Below are 22,221 nucleotides of genomic sequence, written 5' to 3'. Positions count from 1 at the left end.
GTTTTAATGGCTTCCATCTATTTCGCTAACTTAATATTTTCCAGGTTTTTTTTTTTTTTTTTTAACAAGTTGGAAGATTGTAGTAAGTAATGGTTAAGAGCATTGTCTCTGAACTCAAGATTGCTTGGGTTCTATTCTGGCTCTGTTCCTAGCTATATCACGTATTTCTTTTTCTCATCTCTACAATGAGGATGTTAATAGTACCAGCCTTCTTGAATTAAGTAAACAAGTCCATTTAAGTGCTTAGAACAGTTGATTCAAAGTAAGTTTAAGTGTTGATCACCACTGTGTTGTTACTGGTTCAGAGTTCCAGTTCTTAGATCAAGTGTGCTAGCAAAACCTTTTAATACTTTCATTCATCTGGAAATGTCTTTATCTTACCTTTATTCCTGAAGGATATTTTCACTAGATATAGAATTCTGGATTAACAGTTCAGCATTTAAAAAAGTGTCATTCCACTCTCTTCTAGGTCCATAGTTCCTATGGAGAAATCCACAACCATTTGAATTGATATTTCCTTATATGTGTTATTTTTTATTCTCTGGATGCTTTGAAGATATTTTTTCTTTATCTTTGATTTCAACAATTTGATTATTATGTATCTGGATGTGGGTTTTGTTTTTTTTTTTTTTTGAGTTTATGCTTTTGGGTTAAAAGAGTTTCTTTTAAAACTATGTCTTTAACCAAATTTGGGAATTAGCCATTAAGTTTTCAGATTTTTTCTTTTTCTGTACGTATCTCTTTCTCATTTACTTCTGGTACTTTTGTGACATGAATTGCACATATTTTAATAATGTATCACAGGTCTCTGATGTTCACTTTTTTTAAAACTCATTTTTATCCTATTCTTCAGATTGTTTATGTTAATCTATCTTAAAGTTCATTGACATTTTTCCTCTTTCATCTTAATTTTGCCTGTGAGCCTAGGCAGTGAATTTTAAAATTACAGTTGCAGTATTTTCAGTTCTAAAATTTATATTCAGCTATTTTTTATGGCTCTATTTCTTTTCTAAGAACTTCTGTCTTTGCTTTTATTTCAGAAGGGTTGACCTTTATTTCATGGAAAATGGTTTTATAATTGCTGCTTAATGTTGTTTTTCTGACAACTCCAATATCTGAATCACCCTGAAGTTGACATCTGTTGATTTTCTTTTTCTGTAATAGGTGGTCAGATTTTCTTGATTTCTTTCTATGTTGAGTAATACTGGATTATATCCTGGACATTTTGAGTATTATCTTTTAAACCTTTGGCCTCTGTTAAAATTCTCTGGAGAGAGTTAGTTTGTTAGCTAGTTTTAGCAACCAATCTGATTGGATTCATGTTGAAAATTCTGTCTCACCTTATATGGATGGTGAGTCAGCCTTTGCTATTGTGTTTGGGTCTGCCAGCACATGAACGATTTAAGAATTAGCTTGAGAATTGGGCAGTGGAGTATATAAATATTTTTTAAACCTTTCTTATACTTCTTTGAGTCTGTCACACATGCTTTGCTCAGGAGTAAGCCTGGGACTTGTGTCAGTTCATTCTCAGAATTAAGAAATCCACCTTCACCAGCTGTCTCCTCTCTAAGCATTTCCCTGTACTCTGCAGTTCCCAGTTACTGCTCTACAAGAAATAGCTTCTAGGTAAGGAAACTGGAAATAGAAGATATTTCTTGTAGAGTATTAATCCCCTGTGCTATTATGCAGTTCCATACAATTGGACCACCTTCAGGGCAAAGGCAAAAGAAAAGGAAAAAATAAAAAATAACAGAGCTTCTTCTCACTCACACTTCTAGACTTTACCAGATAGATATGTCTTCTTACTGGGTTCTTCTGCTTATACCATCATGACCATAGTAGTGCAGCTCTGTAACTGGAATTAGCCCCAATCAGTGTTATTATTCAAGTTCTGACTTCTGTCCCCAGTCTATCTGCAATTATTTATGTTCAGAGTTCTCAGATAGTCAATCTTTGATATTTTCCCCACAATCAATAGGAGAGCCTTAGTTAAGGTTCTGCTATCTTGGTCAACACTCATGGAGAAAGAACTCTATTTTAAAAATCAGATCTTTTACTTTATAACTTAGCATTTACTCTCTAGGTGACCTTGGGAAATTTACTCAGCTAAGTTTAGCACTTCCAGTCCTAGTAGCTAATTGAATTGCCCACAAAATTATAGCATATAAGCTCACAAATCTATAATTTATGCCCTACTCACTTTTTAAAGAGATCAAATACTTTTGGTTCTAAATGTCGTTAACAGTAATAGAGCAACCACTGTGGTTACACATTGAGGCATAATTTATCCTTGTTTTATTCTCAGTTCAGTCATTAACTTGATTTGTAATCTCTACTTAGTTTTTTAGTGACTTCACATAGCTCATGGAAATGTTATGAGGTCCTATATAGATTTCCTCACTAAGAAAAACTACTATATGAATATCTAAATTTGTAAAAGGAAAAAGTAATAAGCAGTTTTTCATTTTATAAAGAGATTTACTGTTGTAATACTTAATAACCCATCTTTTAATTGTTTTAAATATTCAGCTTATTTTTTATTATATGTAATTTTCCATAGTGTCTCTATCTTCTGAAGTAGGAGATGAAGTCTGTAGTTAGTTTTTAATGTGTGAAGTAGGACTAATCATTTTTCCCGTGATTTATTGCCAATTTAATCTCAGCCTCATCTAGTCCATGACTGAACATAAACACTCAGACACATGCACTGCTATTGGGGAGCAGTTAACTCTTTCCATTTGGTGCCAAAAATGGTTTCACACAACTATTGTTAAAAAGTTTTTTAAGGGAAAATATATTTAAGGAAAATACATTGGATTTAAATTTTTATAGCAGTGAATTCAGTTATCCTAAGTATTTTTTAAAACATGTTAAAATGGCATGGATCATTTAAAATAATAACTGTCAAAAACAGTATTGCCATTTTGAAGTGCTTCTGTTTTTTAACCTAAAATAAAATATACTTAGTTTATAAAAGGCTGTAGAAGGGAACTGGGAAGAAGACAATAGAAAGGAATCCATTTCTTGACCTAAGCAACAGTTGGACTAACAGAATCTAATACAACAATTTTGGATATCTTGAGTATATTGAAAGGCTGGCAGCTTCCAGGGGTTGGTTTGGCTGGTAAATTGTGGTTAATTTTAATCAATTTTGCCCCCAATAGTAGTATCTATGTACTCCCCAACCCTCTAACTGCATGGCAGGCAGCCAACACTAGCATGCTTGTGGGAGACAGAGTGGGCAACTAGAACCTCATTTGTCAATTATTAGGGATCTAGGTTTTATTTGTAAATTATTGCTTTGCATTGTAGAGATATAGACAAAGGCAGATTACCATTGTTGTAATTTCCACCAAATGAAATAACTTCAAGGAGAATTAAAGGGACAGTGCCTTTTTTTTTTTTTTTAATGTCCCCTAGATTTTTCTCTTTTCCCCCTTTTGGAAGCCAGATATTTAAGGATTAGGATACCCAAGAGCAAACACAAAAGGATATTTAAAAAGTCATTGCACATGCCCAAAGAGAAATGCAGATTCAGAGAACACCTGGGATCACCTTAGGTTTACACCTCAGGCTGATCCCAACAAAGAAACACTCTACAACAATCAAAAATAGAGCAAGATCTGAAGGGATGGGAGGAGAATATGATTTCTAGAATTACCACATTACAAGATTCAGATGTTCAGTTTTCAACAATAACAACACAAGATATTAAAAAAAAAAAAAAAAACAGAAATGTGGCCCATTAAAAGAGAAAAAAAAAAAATTTGACAGAAAAGACTCATGAGGATGACCAGATGGTAAACTTATTAGACAGAGATTTTTAAAACAATTGTCTTAAAGATGTTCAAAATACTAAAGGAAGATGTGGATAAAATCAAGAAAATGATGTGAGCAAAATGTAAATATCAATAACGAGATAATAATTTTTTAAAAGGCAAAAAGATATTCTGGAGTTGAAAAACACAACTGACATAAAAATTTCACTAAAGGGATTCAGATGCCGATTTCAGAAGCCAGAGAAAGGAGTCAATAAACTTTAAGATAGAGCTACTGAAACTGTTAAGTCTGAGGAACAGAAAGAAAAAAAAAAAAAAAAACTATTGAAGAAAAGTGAACGGAGCCCAGGGGACCTGTGAAACACCATTAAGTTCTTGGTCTAACACCACTAGACCATGCTTTGTGGGAGTCTCAGAAGGAGAAGAAAGGGAGAAAAGGGCAGAGGATTATTTGAAGATTAATAACTAAAAACTTCCCAAATTTGATGCAAGATACAAATCTGTAAATCCAAGATACTCAGCAGACACCAACTATGAAAGTGGAAAGAAATCCATATAATGATCTGTCAGAAGCCAAAAATAGAGAATCTTGAAAACATCAAGAGAAAAGATACTCATCATATACAAGGGATCCTCAATAAGATCAGGAGCAGATTTCTCTTTAGAAATATTGGAGATGTCAATATTGGACATGTAAAATATAATAATGAAAGTTTTAAAACTTAATAGATGGGTTAGACTGCAGATTATATACAGTTGAAGAGGCAGTTAGGGAAACAGGTAAAACTATTGGAAGAAATTATCCATAATGTAGCTCATATTTACAGTGACATAAAAATGAAGTAAAAGTTAACCATGGATGATAGAGTAAGAAAATATAAAATATACTTAAAGTTCAGAAGAAGATAGTAGAGAATGAATAAAAAGATTGAAATATCATACAATACCAAAAAGAATCTCAAACTCCAGAAAAGCATCAATCTTCCAGATGTGGAAATCCAAACAAGTCTTTAGCAAATAATCTATACCTACTCACATCATAGTAACACTGTAAAATACCACAGAAAAGTAGATCTTATGGAATTATAGGCAAATGAATTGAGTATTATATGTAAATTGTACTTCAGTAAAGTTTTTTAAAGTGGAGTTTGTACATCTTGAAATTACAAATTTGATTCTTTCTCATTGTGATAAGCAATTATTTTTATGAGTCCAGCTTATCAATTATTTTTTTCCATGGATTATGCCCTTGTATCTAAAAGTTACATTCAAAAAGTTACTGCAGCCAAGTCATCTATGTTTTCTCCTATGTCATCTTCTAGGAGTTTTATAGTTTTTGTGGTTAGTAATTTGTTCTGTAACCCATATTGAGCTAATTTTTACAAGGAAGAACAGTCTATATCTGGTGTCTAAATTCAGTTTCTGCATGTGGCTGGATGTCTAGTACCATTTTCTGGAAAGCTGTTTTTTTTTCTCCATTGTGTTGCCTTTGCTCCTCTGTCAAAGATTCTTTGACTGTATTTAGGTTCTTCTGTTCTGTCCATTCATCTGTTTACCTGTTCTTTTGTCAATACCACACCATCTTAATTACTATGGCTTTATAGTATCTGTAAGTCTCAAAGTCAGTTAATATCAGCTCTCCAACTTTGTTCTCCTTAAGTATTGTGTTGGCTACTTAGAGACTTTTGTGTCTCCATATAAACTTCAGAATCAGTTTATTGATATCCATAAAATGACTTGCTGGGATTTTTATTTGGATTGCATTGAATTTGCATTGAATCACTGAACTGACAATATTCAGATTTCCTGTCCATGAATATGGAATATCTGACCATTTATTTGTTTCTTCTTTGATTCATTTATTTATTTCATTCAGGGTTTTGTAGTTTTCCTCATATAGAACTTATACATATTTTGTTAGACTTATACCTAAGTTAAGTATTTCTTTATGGGAGGTGCTAATATAAATGGTATTCTATTTTTAATTTCAAGTTTCTGTTGTTTGTTACTGGAAAATATATAGGAAAGCAATTTGCTTTTGTGTATTAACTTTTCATCCTGTAGTCTTGCTGTAATCACTTATTCGTTACAGGAGTGTTCTTTACTAACATTTGGGGATTTTCAGTTATCTTTTTGTTATTGAAGAAGTTTAATTTCTTGTTTAATTTCATTGTTGTCTGAAAGTAGACATTGTATAATTTCTGTTCTTTTAAATCTATTAAGACGTATTTTATGACCCAGATTGTGGTCTATCATGGTGAATGCTCCATGTGAGTTTGAGAGGAATGATGTGTTTTCTGCTGTTGTTGGATGAAGTTTGTTTAGGTGTCATTTATACCCAGCTGATAGATGATAGTGTTGAGTTGAACTGTGTCCTTACTGATTTTTTCTGAGTTGTATCTGTCCATTTCTGACAGAGCTTGAGGTGTCTGAGTAAAATAGTGGACTCATATATTTCTCTTTGCAATTTTGCAGTTTAGCCTTACATAGTTTGACACTATTGTTGGGTGCACACACGTTAAAGATCACTGTATCTTCCTGCAGAACTGATCCCCTTTTTATTTTATAATGTCCTTTATCCCTGATAACATTCCTGGCTTTGAAGTATGCTCTATCTGAAATTAATATAGCTACTCCTGCTTTTTTTTATATTTAGCATAGTATATTTTTCTGTATCCATTTACTTTTAATCTATGTGTCTTTATATTTAAAATGGATTTCTTGTACACAACATATACTTGGGTCATATTTTTAATCCACTCTGACAATTTCTGTCTTTTAATTGATGCATTTAGGCCATTGATACTCAAAGTGATTCTGAGTATAATTGGAGTGATGTCTACAATATGTTACAGTTTTCTATCTTTTGTCCTTTTTTTCCCTGTTTTTATGTTCCAGTCTTTTTCTTCTCTGCCACTTGTGATTGTAACTGAGATTTTAATGTGATTCGTTTTTTCCTCCTTTCTTAGTATGTGGATTAAACTTCTTCCTTTTTACTTTTTTTTTAGTGATTGCCTTAGAGTTTGCAATATACATGTACAGCTAATCCAAGTCTACTTTCAAGTAACATCATACTACTTCACATATAAAGTTTTTATTTCCCTTAATTTATTCCTTCTTTTATGTTCTTCCTTCCTTTATGTAGAGTTCCTGATTCCCTCCTCGCTAAAGAACTGTTTTTTTTTTTTTAATTGAAAGATAGTTGATTTACGAAGTTCTGCCAGTCTCTGCTGTATAGCAGATTGACTCAGTTATACAGACATGGACGTTTCTAAAGAACTTGTTTTAACAAGTCTTGTAATTCTTGCAAATCTACTGGCCTCAGATCCCTCAGTTTCTGTTTGACCTGCACTTTTTTGGCTGCGTCAGGTCTTAGTTGTAGCGTGGGATGTGGGCTCAGTAGTTGCAGTGCGCAAGCCTAGTTGTTTGGAGGCCTTTGGGATGTTAACTCCCTGACAGTGAAAGTGTTAGTTCCTCAATTGTGTCTAACTCTTTGTGAGCCCACCAGGCTCCTCTGTCCATGAATATTTCCAGGCAAGAATACTGGACTGGATTGCCATTTCCTTCTCCAGGGGATCTTCCCAATCCAAGGATCAATCCTAGGTCTCCTGCATTGCAGGCATATTCTTTACTGTCTGAGCCGCCAGTGATCAAATCTGTGTTCCCTGCATTGTAAGGTGTATTCCTAACCACTAGACCACCAGGAAAGTCCCTGTCCTGCAATTTTGAAGCATAATTTCACATAGTATTGTGAGTTGGTTTTTCTTTTCTCTCAACTCTTTAAATGTTTCACTCTACTTTCTTCTTGTTCGCATGATTTCTAAGGAGAAATAAAATGTAATCCTTTATTTTGTTTCTGTTTAGGTAAGTTTTTTTTTCCCCTTTGGCTTCTTTTAAAATTATTTTAAATCACTAATTTTCTGTAGTTTGAAATGTTATGCCTAAGTGTAGCTTTCTTGGCAAATATTCTACTTGATATTCTCTATTTCTGGATCTGTAGTTTGTATCTGACATTAGTTTGAGAAAATTTTGAGTCATTATTGTTACAAATATTTTTTGTTCCTTTCTTCCTTCTTCTTCAGTTCAGTTCTGTTTAGTTCAGTTGCTCAGTCGTGTCAGACTCTTTGCAACCCCATGGACTGCAGCATGCCAGGCTTTCCTAACCATCTCCAACTCCCAGAGGTTGCTCAAACTCATGTCCAGTGAGTCGGTGATGCCATCCAACCATCTCATCTTCTGTTATCCCCTTCTCCTCCTCCCTTCAGTCTTTTCCAGCATCATGATCTTTTCTAATGAGTCAGTTCTTCACACCAGGTGGCCAAAGTATTGGTGCTTCAGCATCAGTCCATCCAATGATTCAGGACTGATCTCCTTTAGGATGGACTGGTTGGATCTCCTTGCTGTCCAGGGGACTCTCAAGAGTCTTCTCCAACACCACAGTTCAAAAGCATCAATTCTTTGGCGCACAGCTTTCTTTATAGTCCAAATCTCACATTCATACATGACTACTGAAAAAAACATAGCTTCGACTGGATGGACGTTTGTCAGCAAAGTAACATCTCTGCTTTTTAATATACTGTCTTGGTTTGTCATAGCTTTTTTTCCAAGGAGCAAGCATCTTTTAATTTCATGGCTGCAGTCACCATCTGCAGTGATTTTGGAGTCCAAGAAAATAAAGTCTGTCATTGTTTCCCCATCTGTTTGCCACGAAGTGATGGGACTGGATGACATGATCTTAGTTTTTTGAATGTTGAGTTTTAAGCTAGCTTTTTCTCTCTCCTCTTTAACTTTCATCAAGAGGCTCTTTAGTTCTTCTTCGCTTTCTGCCATAAGGGTAGTATCATCTGCATATCTGAGGTTATTGATATTTCACCTGGCAAACTTGATTCCAGCTTGTGTTTCATCCAGCCCAGCATTTCACAGGATGTACTCTGCATATAAGTTAAATAAGCAGGGTGAAAACATACAGCCTTGATGTACTCCTTTCCCGATTTGGATCCAGTCTATTGTTCCATGTCCAGTTCTAACTGTTGCTTCTTGACCTGCATACAGATTTCTCAGGAGGCGGGTAAGGTGATCTGGTATTCCTGTCTCTTTAAGAATTTTCCAAAGTTTGTTGTGATCCACGCCATGAACGGCTTTAGCATAGTCAATGAAACAGAAGTAGATGTTTTTCTGGAATTCTCTTGCTTTTTCTATGACCCAACGGATCTTGGAAATTTTATATCTGGTTCCTCTGCCTTTTCTAATCCAGCTTGAACATCTGGAAGTTCTCAGTTCACATACTGTTGAAGCCTGGCTTGGACAGTTTTCAGCATTACTATGCTAGCATGTGAAATGAGTGCAGTTGTCCAGTAGGTTGAACATTCTTTGGCATGGCCTTTCTTTGGGAATGAAAACTGACCTTTTCCAGTCCAGTGGCCACTGCTGAGTTTTCCAGCATTTGCTGGAATTTGAGTGGCATATTGAGTACAGCACTTTCATAGCATTATCTTTTAGGGCTGGAAATAGCTCAGCTGAAATTCCATATCCTCCACTAGCTTTGTTCATAATGATGCTTCCTAAGGTCCACTTGACTTCATACTCAAGGATGTCTGGCTCTAGGGGAGTGATCACACCATCATGGTTATCTGGGTCATGAAGATCTTTTTTGTATAGTTCTTCTGTGTGTTCTTGCCACTCCTTCTTAATATCTTCTGCTTCTGTTAGGTCCATACCATTTCTGTCTTTATTGTGCCCATCTCTGCATGAATTGTTCTCTTGGTATCTCTAATTTTCTTGAAGAGATCTCTAGTCTTTCCCATTCTGTTGTTTTCCTCTGTTTTTTGCATTGATCACTTAGGAAGTCTTTCTTTTCTCTCCTTGCTATTCTTTGTAATTCTGCTTTCTGATGCATATATCTTTGCTTTTCTCCTTTGCCTTTCACTTCTCTTCTTTTCTCAGCTATTTGTAAGGCCTCCTCAGACAACCATTTTGCCTTTTTACATTTCTTTTTCTTCAGGATGGTTTTGATCATGGCCTCCTGTACAATATTACAAACCTCCATCCATAGTTTTTCAGGCACTCTGTCTATCAGATCTAATCCCTTGAATGTATTTATCATTTTCACTCTATAATCCTAAGGGAGTTGTATTTGGTCATACCTGAATGATCTAGTGGTTTTCCCTACTTTCTTCAATTTAAGTCTGAATTTGGCAATAAGGAGTTCATGATCTGAGCCACAGTCAGCTCCCAGTCTTATTTCTGCTGACTGTATAGAGCTTCTTCATCTTAGGCTGCAAAGAATGTAATCTGTCAGTTTTCAGTATTTCCTATCCATTGATGTCCATGTGTAGAGTTGTCTCTTTTGTTTTTGGAAGAGGGTATTTGCTATGACCACTGTGTATTCCAGTCTACTAAGGAGCCCATCATAAACATTCTTTATTTCTATTTTTTTTATATCTAGCATTTCTTTTTGTTTCTTTCTCAGGATTTCAGTCTCTCTGCTTGCTTTGCCCATTTGGCCTGGCATGCTGTCTACTTTATTGGGCCCTCAGATACTTGTGTCAAATTTCTGTCTTATAGTTTAAACATCTCTGCTATGTCTGTTCTGTTAATGTTTGTTCTGTATCTTCAAATTGTGCTTTTTGTCTTTTAGTATACCTTGTAGTTTTTTCTAAATAGCTGGAAATGAAATACTGGGTAAAAAGAACTGCTGTAATAGCCCCTTATTTACTTGGTGGTGAGATTTGGGGGGATGTATATTGCTCTGTATGGTTCCTAAGGTGGGATACTTTACCTCTTTTCTAATGTATTGTTTAGAAACACTGTTTAAGGTGAAATGCATTAGTTTTGACATATTGTCTTTTGCTTTCACTCACTTCAATATGTTTTTTTCATTTCTTTTGAGACTTCTCTTATCCACTGGTTATCAAGTTTATAATCTTGGTTTAGGGTTCCAGTATATTGGATTTTTCCTGTTATCTTCCTATTATTGGTTTCTAATTTTATCCTTTTGTGGTTAGAAAACACTGTATTTTTTAACTTGCTGGGGTTTATTTTTATGGTTCGGTATATGATATATCTTAGTGAATGTTCCATGGGCATTGGAGAAAACTGTAGATTATTTTTTCAGGTGGAGTGTTCTGTAAATGTCAGTTAGATCCATTTATTAATGATGCTTTTGAGTTCTTCTATATCCTTGTTGATCTTCTGTCTAATTCTATTATAATGTCTGAAAATCAACCTAAATCAAAAATATACAAAGAGCTCCTAGTTATTTACCCAATTAATTTGAAATTTTATGTGCATGAAAAAATATCCATATGAATGTTAAGAACTTTATTCACAATTGCTAAAAGCTAAAATAAGCCAAGATATACTTTGGTAGATAAATGGGTAAGCAAACTATGGTGCATCAGTACAACAGATTATTATTCAGTGATTAAAAAGAAATGAGCTATCAAGCCACCAAAAAAAAAAAAAAAAAAAAAAGCACAGTCCATGGAGGATCCTTAAGTGCATATTGCTGAGTAGAAGAAGCCAGTCAAAAAGGCATGCCATATGATTCCAGTTTTATGACGTTCTTAAAAAAGTGAAATTATAGAGGCATAAAATGATTTGTGACTGCCAGGGATTTGTGCAAAGGGGGGATGCATGGATGAGTCACAGTAGATTTTTAGGACTATAACGCTATGCTGTATGATACTGTATTGATGAAACATGGAGACATGACATTTTGCATCTGTCAAAACACACAGAACTTTATATCAGAAAGAATGCTTGCTATATGCAAATTTTAAAAGCCATTATTTAGATATAAAATAATGCAGACTCTTGATAAGAGGATCTAAATATCTTACAAATAGAGGAAACAATATTACTAAAGGGGATGGAAGGAAAAGACACTGACGTAAATAACTTTGGTGTCATGAGTGGTGTTTATAAGACTAAAGGTGAATGGAACTATACACACACACTTTTGTTGATAATGTTGTAATCCATGTTGGTATTTATGAACAATTCTGATACTACTGAATTTGTAGTTTGTCCTCAATTGGACATGGGGCTACCCATTCTATCATAAGTCAAAAATGCACTTAACATATCTAACCAACCAAATATCATAGCTTGGCCTATCTTAAATGGGCTCAGAACACATACATTCGCCTACAGTTGGGAAAAGTTATCTAACAAAAAGCCTGTTTGGGGTCTTCTCTGGTGGCTCAGATCATAAAGAACCTGCCTGCAATGCAAGAGACCCAGGTTCAATCCCTGGGTCAGGAAGATCCCCTAGAGTAGGAAATGGCAACCTATTCCAGTATTCTTGCCTGAGAATTCCATGGACAGAGGAACCTGGCAGGCTATAGTCTATGTGGTCTCAAAGAGCCAGACCTGACTGAGCAACTAACACACAAAACCTATTTTAAGTGTTGAATATTTCAAGTAGTTTATTGATTCCTATAACTTAAAGTGAAAAACAGAATGGGTTATAGGGGTAAAGAATGTTGTAAGCTCACTGCTGCTACCCAGCATTAGGAAAGTATATCATACTGTATATTATAGCCCAGGAAAAGATCAAAAATCAAAATTTGAAGTATGGTTTCTGCTGAATATATATCATTATCACACCATCATAAAATCAGAAAATTGTTAAGTTGGGAATCATTAAGTTGGAGCCTTTACTGGAATTGAACAATTGTGTAAGTGGATGATGAGTGATGGGAACCACATTTCTCACTGATACAGTAGGAAATCACATAGTTACAAGAGGAGGCTAGCATGATCCATAAGATATAATGAATCAGAGTTAGAGAAATCAGTATGGACTCTTGTTTTGTTTAATATACATATAAATGAGATACATAAAAATATTTGTAGATATGTGTGTATGCACTGGAGAAGACAATGGCAACCCACTCCAGTACTCTTGCCTGGAAAATCCCATGGATGAAGGAGCCTGGTAGGCTGCAGTCCATGGGGTCACTAAAAGTCGGACACGACTGAGCGACTCCACTTTCACTTTTCACTTTACTGCATTGGAGAAGGAAATGGCAACCCACTCCAGTGTTCTTGCCTGGAGAATCCCAGGGACGGGGGAGCCTCGTGGGCTGCCGTCCATGGGGTCACACAGAGTTGGACATGACTGAAGCGACTTAGCAGCAGTAGCAGCAGCAGTATATATGCACATTAGCATGCACACATATATTTCTTTGCTTTATTAGCAGAGAATATCTAAAAGAAATAACACTCCAGCAACCACAGCCATACCTAATGCTCAGTTCTTGATTTCTAATACCATTTGCCAGTAAATGGAATTTTTCCTCAGAAATGGCTGTTTCTAGGACCTGGGGAAGAAATACACAAAATGAGCCTAGTATCTTCTAGTGCTTGAAAGTAAGGAAATGCTCAAAAACAAAACAACCCCCCTCCCCTACATTATAGATGAATGTCACAAAAACATAGGAGCCAACTGACAAAGCTTCTAATGGCCAACGATAGAGCAGATTGAGCAACAAAATAAAGTAGTATTTGATTATTATAACTTAAAATATAAAATAAGTTTTCATGAGTCCATCCTTATATCAAAGAATAATTGAATAAATTAATAGCGAAGAAAAGGAGACAGATCTCTTACCAAAGATTTCTAAATAATACATGTAAATATTCCACCCTTAAGGAGGGTGGCACATAACTGCCCACTCTTTGGCACAGGCTGCACACTGTTAACTTCCTGAACAATATGTTTCCTATGTGCAGAAGTATTTTTAAAGTAAGCGATGCCTGAAATATTACTCAACATGAATGAACCTTGAAAACATGCTAAGAAACCAACCTCAAAAGGCTATATATTCCTCCATATATGAAAGAATTCATATATGATTCCATTTATGTGGAATTTCCAGAATATATAGGTCTATAGAGACAAGAAGTAGATTAATGGTTGCTCAGGGCTAAGAGTAGGAGAAAATGTGGACTGCTGATAGGTATGTGATTTTTTTTTTTAGAGGAGATGATTAATATATTCTAAAGTTGATTGCATTGATGATTGCACAATTCTGTGAAACACACCAAAAATACAGTTTTTTTTTTACTTTATGATTTAAGTTAGATAGTATGTGAATTACATCTTAATTAAGTTATTACAAAAATAAGTAAAAGAATGATTTTTAAATTCACTAAAATAGTTACCTAAGGAAAAATGGGACTTGAGATCATGATAAGGTACACAGTAGTTTTTGAAAATATAGTAATAACCTGTTTCTTAAACTAGATTGAAGTACCTAGGTAGCTTTTTTCCATTATTATCTACATTTTATATATACATTACAAGCTTCTATGTATTTAATACTTAATATTAATAAAAATTTCTTTTTAAGGGGAACAAAATTGTATTATTCATGTTAATTTATATCCATGGCTACTGTGACAGATTTTATTTTCTTGGACTCCAAAATCACTGCAGACGGTGACTGCAGTCATAAAATTAAAAGACGCTTGCTCCTTGGAAGGAAAGCCATGACAAACCTAGACAACATATTAAAAAGCTGAGATATCACTTTGCCAACAAAGGTCTGTCAAAGCTATGATTTTTCCAGTAGTCATGTACAGATGTGAGAGTTCAACCATAAAGAAGGCTAACACCTCGGAATTGGTGCTTTTGAATTGTGGTGCTGGAGAAGACTCTATGGAGAGTCCCATGGATTACAAGGAGATTAAACCAGTCAATCCTGAAGGAAATCAACCCTGAATATTCATTGGAAAGACTGTTGCTGAAGCTGATGCTCTAGTACTTTGGCTACCTGATGCGAAGAGCCGGCTACTTGGAAAAGACCCTGATGCTGGGAAAGGATGAAAAAAAAAGGAAAAGAAGGTGGCAGAGAATGAGATAGCTGGCTAGCATCACTGACTGCATGAATTTGAGCAAACTCCCGGAGACAGCAGAGGACAAAGGAGCCTGGCATGCTACAGTCCATGGGGTCACAATAAGTCAGACATGACTTATTGACTGAACAACAACAGCTAGTGTGATCAAGTTTAACATGGAATATCAAAATTCTGGTATTAATTGAGACTCAGATTTTAGTTTTTAATCCAGTTATGTCCCATTTAAAAAAATTATTCTTTAGGTAATTAAATTTCCAGAAAATATATATATTTTAGTATTAAAAGGTTACTTCTTATTATATTCTCTGTAAGTCGTTATATTTAAAGACTATAACCTGTCTATTTTTCATCATCATTGCAACCATCCTAACTCACCTCTCATATTCCAATATTCTAACCGGGTTCTTTGTACCTCTTCAGTTTTCCACATTGCAGCCCAGAGACATCTTTTGAAAACACAATTTTTAGTATGTTATTCCTCTGCTTAAACTTCAGTAGTATCTCATTTTTCCTGTGGATAAAGACTCAATTCTTTAATACAATTTTCCAGGGCCTAAATAAGCTGTCTCCACTGTCTATTTAGCAGCATCTCCCACTGTTCTAGTTTGGGCTGTTATAACAAAGTACCATACACTGAGTGACTTATAAACAACATAAATTTATTTCTCACAGTTCTAGAGGCTGGAAGTCTGAGAGTAGGGGACAGCCTGGTCAGGTACTGATGAGAGCACTCTTCCTGATTGTACAGCACTGAGTCCTTTCTGTATATTCACATAGTGACAGGTGGAGTCATTTTTTGTAAGGGCACTAAATCACATTCATGAGAACTCTTCCCTTATGGCCTAATTACTTTCCCAAGGCCCCAACTCCTAATACCATCATACTGAGGGTTAGGATTTCAATATATGAATTTGAGGAGGATACAAAGATTCACTCATTTCCACCACCACCCCTCCCCCCCAATTATTGTTATCACGCATCCAGTTCTCTCACTAGCTTCTGAGTCCTTTGTTCATGCCATTTCCTCTGCCTAGAATGTTCTTCCCAGTCTAACTCTATAATACCTATTCTTCAGGTAGCAGCGTAGATTTTCTTCCTTCTAGAAGCCTTCTCTAATCATCCCTCACCCTTCCTAGCATAAGACTAAACTGCCCTTCCTGTCATTCCTATAACTAATAATATGCCTATAACTTAGTTAACTGTCTTAACACTTAATGATATTTTCCTGTAAATCTGTAAACTCCCTAGGGGGACACTGTTTGCTTATTGTTGTAGCCCCATTACCTAGGTAACACTACCTTGCTCCTGGAAGATTACTCAGTGAATATTTGCTAAATGAATGAATTCTGATAACCATACTTTATATGTTAGGAAGATCTTTTTCAGTTCAGTTCAGTCTCTTAGTCATGTCCGACTCTTTGCGATCCCATGAACCTCAGCACACCAGGCCTCCGTGTCCATCACCAACTCCCAGAGTCCATCCAAACTCATGTCCATTGAGTTGGTGATGCCATCCAACCATCTCATCTTCTGTCGTCCTCTTCTCCTCCTGCCCTCAATCTTTCCCAGGATCAGGGTCTTTTCAAATGAGTCAGCTCTTCGCATCAGGTGGCCAAAGTATTGAAGTTTCAGCTTCAACATCCGTCCTACCAATGAACACCCAGGACTGATCTTTTTAAATAACAAATTTATGTTCAGGATGGGGAACACGTGTACACCCGTGGCGGATTCATGTTGATATATGGCAAAACCAATACAATATTGTAAAGTAATTAACCTTCAATTAAAATAAATAAATTTATATTAAAAAAATAAATTTATGTTGAATTATCCCACAATTAATCAGCAAATAGATTGAGGATTTTTTTGTACTTGTTTTTGTTTTTTTTTTTCCCCCTGAGAGCTCTCCATTAGATGAGTATATTTTGAAGTTAATGACAGTTCAGTCTATCATTTAGGTTTCTGTACTAGCTGAGCTTTCCTGATTTTTAAATATATTCTTTATTTTGTTTAAAAATTACTTTTACATTACCACTTAATATTGAATATGTCTGACTATTTATGCATCTCCTAATTTGATACCTTTAAAGAAGACAAAAACTAGAATATTCTTTCAAAGGAAACAAACAGAAATCCTTATTCTGTTTCTGGTTAGAGTCATCTCTTGTGTTGTTGAAAGAGAGTTTGCTATGATCAGTGCATTCTCTTGGCAAAACTCTGTTAGCCTTTGCTCTGCTTCATTTTGTACCCCAAGGCCAAACTTGCCTGTTACTCCAGGAATCTTTTGACTTCCTACTTTTGCATTCCAGTGTCCCTTTCTATGATGAAAGGGACATCTTTTTTTGGTATTAGTTGTAGTAGGTCTTGTAAGTCTTAATAGGACCATTCAACTTCAGCTTCTTTGACATTAGTGGTTGGGGCATAGACTTGGATTACTGTGATATTGAATGGTTTTCCTTGGAAACGAACATATCGTTCTGTCATTTGTGGATTGCATCCAGATACTACATTTTGGACTGTTTTGTTGACTATGAGGGCTAATCCATTTCTTCTAAGGGATTCTTGCCCCACAGTAGTAGATATAATGGTCATCTGAATTAAATTCACTCATTCCAGTCCATTTTAGTTCACTGATTCCTAAAATGTCTATGTTCACTCTTGCCATCTCCTGTTTGACCACGTCCAATTTACCTTGATTCATGGACCTAACATTCCAGGTTCCTATGCAGTATTGTTCTTTACAGCATCAGACTTTACTTTCACCACCAGACACATCCACAACTGGACATTGTTTTCCCTTTGGCTCCTCCTCTTCATTCCTTCTGGAGCTATCTAATTCTCCACTCTTCTCCAGTAGCATATTGGGCACCTACTGACCTGTGGAGTTCATCTTTCAGTGTCATAGCTTTTTGCCTTTTCATATTGTTCATGGGGTTCTCAAGGCAAGAATACTGAAGTGGTTTTCCATTCCTTTCTCCAGTGGACCACGTTTTGTCAGAACTCTCCACCATTACCCATCCATCTTCGGTGGCCTTACATGGCTTGGCTCATAATTTCATTGAATTAGACAAGGTTGTAATCCATGTGATCAGCTTGGTTAGCTTTCTGTTATTGTGGTTTTCATTCTGTCTGCCCTTTGAAGGATGAGGATAAGAGGCTTGTGGAAGCTTCCTGGTGGGAGGGACTGGCTGTAGGTAAACTGGTCTTGTTCTGGTGGGCAGGGCCATGCTTAGTAAATCTTTAATCCAATTTTCTGCTGATGTATGGGGCTATGTTCCTTCCCTGTAGTTTGGCCTTAGGCCAAACCGTGGTAGGGGTAATGGCAGTAATGGCAACCTCCTTCAAAACTTATGCCAGCACGTCACAGCTCTCCCAGGACTATTGTAGTCAGTGCCTGTGACCCGCAGCAGTCCGCTGTCAACCCACACCTCTGCCAGAGATTCCTAGACTCTCACAGTCTAGTCTGGCTCAGTCTCTTGTGGGGTCACTGCTTCTTTCTCCTGGGTCATCATGTGCACAATATTTTGTTGTTCCCTCCAAACATCCGTTTCCCTGGGGGTTCTCAATCCTTTTGCCAGATCCCCATGTTGGGAAATCTGTTGTGTGTCCTAGAATATTGTAAAGGCAAGTTTATACTGGTAATAAATAGCAGTACCAAAATTCAAGCATAGTTTATCACAGTAGTTCTCAAGTGGAACAAAATCAACTAGAGAGCTTAGTAAGATACTAAGTGCTGAATCGCACCCCATAGTTTTTGATTTAGTGGTTCAATTACAGTGAGGAAAGGAGAAGGGCAGTGTGGAAGGTTTTACATTTCTAACAGATTACCAAATGATGCGTATATGTTGTTGGTGCAGACACCACACTTTGAGAACTACTGATCTTTCAGATTGTCCCATCTTTCCACGGTACTTATCTCACGTTACTCCTTTAAGTACAATGGACTCTGACTAGATGAAGGACTTAATATACACAAAAAGTACTTGGTGCTTTTTTTGTCTATGTTTTACTTTTTTCCCTCTCCACTTAAAGCTGTCCTCTTTTTCTTGCCTTTACCTCCCTTTTCTACCTATTAAAATATTTTCCTTTTTAAAATCATTCAAGTGCTGTCTCTTCCATAAAGACATACTTCACCACCATCGCGTAGAAATTTCCTGCTTTTATTTTGATCTCATGGTATTTTAGGATAATTTGTGTCATCACTTACTATCTTGTAGTTGTTTATGTGCTTTCATGATCTGTGTTACAGTTGTAAACTCCTTAAGGAATTGGGTTGCATTTATCCCATAATACTTACTACAGGTTTAGTGAGTTTAACTTAATTAAAATTAATAAGTTGTTTGATGCATTTGGCATATGCTAAGAATATGGTGCTTGTGGTTTTAAAAATTATTAAATAGTGTTTGTAAAAATAACTTCTTAACCTAAAAAGTCTAAATAAATAAAAAGGCTGTTCTTCTTACAATAACTCTGGATATTCCAGAGATGAAAAAACTAATTTTTAAACATTCAAAGAGAAGGAAACAAAGGACTTTTGTTAAGTGTAATCTAATTTTGAGGGGGACAAAATAAAATGCCAAAGAGCCAAATGGATTGAGGAGAAAAAACAGTTTCTCATGGCTGTATACTTAGTCTTTTAATTATATCAGACATATATACATAATACATACACAGAAGTAGTGGTCTGAGTATTATAACTATTATGTACATACAGTACAGATAGAAGTTTACATCCTTAGCTTTGTTAACACTGCTATTTGGGTATCAATCTAGAGAAGATGAAGTATTATTGAAGGCATAACAGGCCTGGGCTTGATGACCAAAATATTGGAATTAAATGTATTGACTGCATTTTAATTTGTCACTAACCTTGTGGTGGAGGGAGTTAAAACTTGGAGCATTCTTGGAAACATCCTTAGAAAATAGTTATATTCTTGGAAAATATATTCCAATTTTTGCAATAGTTGATAAATTAGAAATGTATATAGATCCAACATGATTCTTCATAAGGATAAATTTATGACTTCTATACTTAGAAATCAGAGAAGGCAATGGCACCCCACTCCAGTACTCTTGCCTGGAAAATCCCATGGACAGAAGAGCCTGGTGGGCTGCAGTCCATGGGGTCGCTAAGAGTCGGACACAACTGAGCGACTTCACTTTCACTTTTCACTTTCATGCATTGGAGAAGGAAATGGCAACCCACTCCAGTGTTCTTGCCTGGAGAATCCCAAGGACGGGGGAGCCTGGTGGGCTGCCGTCTCTGGGGTCACACAGATTCGGACACAACTAAAGCGACTTAGCAGCAGTAGCAGCAGCATACTTAGAAAAAGAAATGACGTGAATGCTGATAGAGTGAACTTACTTTGTAAAATAAAAAAGATCCCAGAGGCATGTATAAATCAAACTCTTTATACCTAAAAGGCAAAACTTAAAAAAAAAAGAAAAGAAAGAAAAAGAAACGTTAATGAAACAGTGATAAGTGGTTTGTATGGAAAAAAATGTTCACAGTAATGGTGATAAAGGTGCTTACCAAGGTCAGGAGAACAATGCATGTCCAAAGTGAGACTTCGACAGAATATAAGAAAGTAGAATACAGTAACTGAATTGAAAATTTCATTAGAAACGGTCAACAGCAGTAGAAGAAAGGATGAGGGATAGGGCAATGGAACCCTTGAAGATAGGGCAAAGGAACCCATCCAAAAGAGGAACAGAAAGAAAAAGAGTACAGCTAGCTTAAGGCACTTACAGGACAACATCAAGCAGAATATTATTCATATTATAAGAATTCCAGAGAGAGAAAAAAGGAAAGAACAGAAACCTATCTGAAGAAATAATTAATGGCTGAAAATGTCCCAAACCAGGGAAACAGACATCCAGATCCAGGACATCCAGAGAATTCCAGTAAAGATGAATCCAAAGACACTCACCCACAAAAAACACATTAATTACATTGTCAAAAATTATTAAAAACAAGAAGGGAATCTGAAAAGCACAAAAAAACACCTTTTTATATATAAGGGAATTTCTGTAAGACCAACAGTAGATTTTTTAGTGGGCTTCCCTGGTGGCTCAGTGGCAAGGAATCCTCCTGCATTGCAGGAACCACAATGGGTTGGTTCACATTGTAGGAAACATGGGTTCAGTCCCTGGGTCAGGAAGATCCCCTGGAGGAGGGCATGGCAACCCACTCCAGTATTCTTGCCTGGAGAATCTCATGGACAAAGGAGCCTGGAGGACTACAGTCCATGGGGTTGCAAAGAGTCGGATACTACTGAAGAGACTTAACATGCACACACAGATTTTTTAGCAGAAACTTTGCAGGCTTAAAAGGAGTGAAATGATGCATTTAAAGTTCTGAACAGAAAAAAACTGTTTACAGAGAATACTTACACAAGAGAGTTGTCCTTCAGGGTTATAAAGGAAAGATGAAGAATTTTCCAGTCACGCAAAAGCTGAAGGAGTTGAGCACCACTAGACTGGCCTTACAAGAAAGCTTAAGGGCACTTCTTTAACCTGAAATGAAAGCATGCTAACAGGAAAGTATATGAAATTGTAAACCTACTGGTAAAGGTAAATAGTTAAATTTAGAATAATCTAATGTAGTAAAGGTGGTGGATTAACCACTTATAAATCTAGTGTGAAGGGTTAAAGTAGTAAAAATACCTGTAAGTACAGTAATTAATTAGTAAATATGCCAATTAAAAAGATACAAATTGCAACATCAAAAACAGTAAACATAGTGGAGTCAGAATGTAGAGCTTTGGAATGTGTTTGAACTTAAGTTGTTATCAGCTTAAAATAGACTTACAAATAAAAGATATTTTACATAAGCCTAATGGTAACCATATAGCAAAAAAAGGAAAGTTATGACCAACCTAGATAGCATGTTCAAAAGCAGAGTCATTACTTTGCCAACAAAGGTTCGTCTAGTCAAGACTATGGTTTTTCCTGTGATCACGTATGGATGTGAGAGTTGGACTGTGAAGAAGGCTGAGCGCTGAAGAATTGATGCTTTTGAACTGTGGTGTTGGAGAAGACTCTTGAGTCCCTTGGACTGCAAGGAGATCCAACCAGTCCATTCTGAAGGAGATCAGCCCTGGGATTTCTTTGGAAGGAATGATGCTGAAGCTGAAACTCCAGTACTTTGGCCACCTCACACGAAGAGTTGACTCATTGGAAAAGACTCTAATGCTGGGAGGGATTGGGGGCAGGAGGAGAAGGGGACAACAGAGGATGAGATGGCTGGATGGCATCACTGACTCGATGGACGTGAGTCTGAGTGAACTCCGGGAGTTGGTGATGGACAGGGAGGCCTGGCGTGCTGCGATTCATGGGGTCGCAAAGAGTCAGATACGACTGAGCGACTGATCTGATCTGATCTGATGGTAAATAATGCAAAAGATACACAAAAAGAATCTAAGCATACTACTATCAAAAAAACATTAAATCCCAAAGAGGGAGTAAGAGAAAAAGAAGGTAACAGTGGAATTATGAAACAGCAAGAAAACAATTTTAAAAATGGCAGTAAGTCCATACTTATCAATAGTTACTTTAAATGTAAATAAATTCTCCA

General features: G+C 36.1%; 1 protein-coding gene across 12 annotated transcripts in view; it reads left to right on the top strand.

Annotated features, from left to right (window-relative positions):
• Positions 1-22,221, top strand: part of GPHN (gephyrin) — a 535,685-nt gene that overhangs the window by 273,748 nt on the left and 239,716 nt on the right. The gene's annotated exons all lie outside the window — the stretch shown is intronic.

This window comes from Bos mutus, chromosome 10, assembly GCF_027580195.1.
Source record: "Bos mutus isolate GX-2022 chromosome 10, NWIPB_WYAK_1.1, whole genome shotgun sequence".
NCBI classification, from domain to species: Eukaryota; Metazoa; Chordata; class Mammalia; order Artiodactyla; family Bovidae; genus Bos; species Bos mutus.
Note: the sequence above shows the minus strand (reverse complement) of the source record. Positions and strands in the feature narration are given on the sequence as shown.